Genomic DNA, 4,550 nt, shown 5'->3' with positions numbered 1-4,550 from the left:
ATGTTGATCATCTTTTGGTTAGTATTTACTACTATGCAAGAAGTTCCATTAAGGATAGCTTCCATTGTTTTTTTCTCTGAAGGTCTTTATTTTGACCTTCAGTAAAATTATCTTAAGAAAAAAACTAACTAAAATAAATGGTTCCCTTTAATGCACTTGTTATGAGATGACCCAAGAAACTGGGGTATCTTGAAAAACACTGTGTACTGTAGAGTTGGAATTATAGAGCAATCACAGGTTGTAATTCCTAAAATATTTTTAGATGAATATAAAGAAAAGAAACTGACAGCACACTCGACCTAAGGAATATATATTTAATAAAATGAATATAGTTCATAAACTGCATGGGCCTTTCAGTGCCTGAAAATCCAGGCATTGGCTAATAGAAAAGTGGAAATGATTTTGTTTACTAGGAATATTTTAGTCCCTACTTCTCCAAAGGATTTTGGCATCAGCAAGCTCTCCATAGGAAACTCAGTGAAATCATCTTCAAATAAAATCTTGGTTATTTATTTGCTTACATGTAATAAATTAAAATGCACACAATATAAACAGTCATATGTCTAACAACCTTTATATAAAATATCACTTTTTAAAATACTTCAGTGATGAATACTTTGATGTTCTTATGTGTCTCTGCATGAAATTCCATCAGAAAAATTTACCAAAAATCATCCACAAATAATGATGTATGATACCAATTGTGCTCACAGATTTAGTCAGTTAGCTTACCTGGAAGGATCATATATTTCAATCCTAAAATTTTACTTAAGGTATCTGGTCTAGACACTTCCAGTAGGTTTAACATATATGAAAGTAGAAAATTTAAGCAAAAACAAAACTAATCAAAACAAAAAACACACAACAAAACCTGATTTTTTCCAAACATCCAAGTAGCTTTAGATGCTATTTTTATCAATGATAATCTCATCAGAGGTGATAGTTCACACCCAAAGATTCTGCGTTATAAATTCAAAACGTCAGTATGTTCCATAGTATTCAAATCATGTTCAAGGATAACGGCTTTTAAAAGTTCCAATGAGATCTATCTCACCCAGAAGTACATTTGTAAGCTGAAAAGCACTCTTTGAATGACATTTTAAATTAGTTTCATGCATTCTATCTAGAACTATCATTTTCTCTAAATACACAGATGTCCACAGAGATATATAACTAGGTCATAATACAATTTCCACACTTATTACTAATTAATTATGTGCAAATGGAGAGAGCATCGGTGGCAAAAATCTGGCAATTCAATAATACTTGAACCACAGAGGGTTACATCAGCAAGTGTTGGGTTAGTCAGTTCTCAAATTATAAAGGATTAAGTCACAGGCACTACCCATATTACAGCATCATACCTATGAAAACTTGAAAGCTATCCTTGGTATTTAAATAGTGATTTATTAATGTGATGGTCACTGGTCATTATTAACCCTATAGGAAGTCAATAGTGTCAGTCAATTAATCCCTATTAGAGGCTAACCATGGAGAAAACCTTGGATGTCTCAATCACTAACATAATAAGTTTTTATGGCCACATTTACTTACAGTAAAATACTTTTTGCTAATATGTAACTAGAATATTATTGAAATATAACAGTGCCATATGAGATATGGATGGCAGACTAATTCATTAAGACATCAAAGTTATTATAGTGACACAGCTTTTTATGTGTTGAATGATTATTGTGATGTAGCAATTTAACTTGATTATTAAATCAGGAGCAGTCTAGGAAAATGGTGACATTTTCCTAATAAAACCTCTCTGCTACCCACAGATAGTGATAAACAGTGTAATGTCATAATTAAGCTTGTGTTGAGAAGATGATATGAAACAAAAGTACTTACGAGCTCAATGCTGCACTCTTTATAATGAAACCAAATATTAATTCTTTCAGTTCAGGGACTTGCTATACCCATCCTAAGGCATTATAATAGTAATCTAAAAATAGTTGGTAACTATTATAAATGTAGGCTTTAATATTCATCAAAACAAAGGACTGCTCACAAAGTACATCTCACGCCACCTATGAAAAATTGGTATCATGTCATGAAGCAATTGAAAATTTATTTATTTATTTCCATGAAAAGGAACTGCAAATATATTAATATATTTCTAATGGAATTTAAATGAAATTGCACACTATGTAAGAAGCTCATATTTACCCAGTTTATCCCCTGGAATAACTGATAGGAACCCCACCAATAAACATTTTATAAAAAATATCAAAACCTAAAGTAAGTTCTGTGGCTATTTTTAAAAATGCCAAAATAGATTACATTTTTTAGAAAAAACAAATAAATATGTCCTAGCATTTGAACAATAAATACCAAACATATTACATCACTCCTAGCTGTAATATGTACAATGTGATTTCAATGTACTGTGTAACCTGAACAGGTGATTGCCTATTCTAGTTTCTAAACTATAATAGGCTTTGTGTTTCCCTGTAAGTAAATGCTAGAAGTTCTGAAGTTAACATTTGCCAAGGATAGTGCAATACAACATAATTAACTGTAATATTCTGTGACTAGAACAATAAAATATAACTCCAAGATTGACAGAATCAAGAGACTTAACATAAAAGTGTATTTCCCAACTAACTCATGTTTAAGAAGTAAAACTGAAACACTAAAACAATTAAATGGAGATAAATAGAAAAGCAAATTTTATAAAAAATAAAGTGTAAAGTTTGAAAAAGTAGATATTCAATTTTTTTTTGTATTTTCTTTGCCCATGTTATGTTCTGAACTGTCAGAATATGGACACATTATTAACTTTTAAATTAGTGCACAAAATCACAGTATGGTTTTGGAAGTGCATTCTTGAAGTATGTTTGAAGCGGTTGAAACGGTGAGAGATGTTGTGGAAAGTGGTGAAGGAATAGATGGAATCAGTCCATGTTTTCCTGGACCTTATAATCAGTACTGAATTTCTCTTTACCTAAATAAAACATACCTTTAAAATTTTACTCAACATTTTACTTATCAAAACCATTTAAGTTACTCCTGTCATTGTAGATGTAACTTTATTTGTATGCCTAGAACTGGGTATTGACATGTGGAAGTATTGACAAAATGATTAACTCAAAAAAGTGGTTAAGATCTTAGGTGCAGCACAGAACAAGGCATATTGAATCAAATGCACTTTAGGTCCAAAATTTCACTCTATCAATATGCAAAGTGACCTTGAAAGTTCAATAATATGCAATATGTTTTCATTAGCATGTCTATTTTTTTCAGGGCTTGCTGTCTAGAACATAGCTTTGTGTCTGACACAGTAGGTCTTCACTAAAAGCTTTTTCTCAGGCATACTTAACATAAAATTATGCATCTGCTGCCTAAATCCATTAATGTTTAATATTCAGCAAAAATTATAGAAATCTTTTGTAAAATAACACTTGTAATTCAGTGTGGTTCACTCTTTGGTTCCTTAACAGGATCCAGAGAATACCTAAGACTTTGTATAGTCCCTGAACATTTTCTGAAGATGTATTTATTGAGATGCCCTGGAATATACATTTCAAACTTCTTTCATTATGTTGCTTAATTTTTTTGTGGCTCAGTTATATCAACTTAAAAATAAAATTGGTAAGAAATTAATGAAATATATGGAAAGTGTTAGACAATGATGAGTACACAGTAAGTGCATGATAAATGCTTATCAGCATCAGCATCATAAGCCACAAATTGATTTACAGGTATGAGGGAATGCAATACTTGCATATTAGAAGAAATAACTATTAGATTCCCCCCAAAAGCTGGTGATCCAGCAAAGGTTAGGAACCATTGTTAAGAGTGATATGAGTGAGAATTGTAGAATGAAGATCTCCAAGATCTCCAAAAACCCTTTCTTCCAGAAAAGCCATGAAAGCACTGCAAAAATTGTCAAAATCAACTTTTCAGGACTCTAGAAATTAACCTCGGACAGGCAACAATTCAGAGGTCACTTAAGAAAACCAGCTTAGTTGTATATAAAAGAGTGAGCTTTGGGGCAATTTAACTTGGTGTGTTTTCATGTACCTCTTTCTTGCTCTACAGAACTATTAAAGACTAACCGAGCTGCCACTATGAACACAAAACAGACTTGTAGCCCCCTAAGCATCATTTTCAGAAAAGTGTCATTTTTGACCTCTCTGGAAATTCTCTGGAAAGCCTAATTCACAAGGCCTGTCTTTCTGTGACCAGACTCAGAGTCTTCCCAGGGAAATCAGCCTTTTCCTTGAGGGCAATTGTCAAAGACTATCAACAGCAATTGTTTAACATCACACACACCTGAGGCAGTGCTTGGCGTTGAGACCAACAAAAAGGTGACCAAAAACTTAAAAGGAAAAACTGGGGAATAAGATATCCATAGGGGGATTTGCAAAGCTCTGACATATTTTCTGGGGATCTTAAAGACCACATTTATTCATACAGCTCTGCACATTCCCAGGAAAGAACTGAGAAGGTCCTGTGTTCTCACCTCTGGCTGACCTTACAGCTCTGTGAAAGCAGAAAATGAAGATTAAGACAGAGTTGTAAACTGCCTGAGTGTTGAAGGG

The sequence above is a fragment of the Suricata suricatta genome, chromosome 8 (genome assembly GCF_006229205.1).
Source record: "Suricata suricatta isolate VVHF042 chromosome 8, meerkat_22Aug2017_6uvM2_HiC, whole genome shotgun sequence".
NCBI classification, from domain to species: domain Eukaryota; kingdom Metazoa; phylum Chordata; class Mammalia; order Carnivora; family Herpestidae; genus Suricata; species Suricata suricatta.
Note: the sequence above shows the minus strand (reverse complement) of the source record.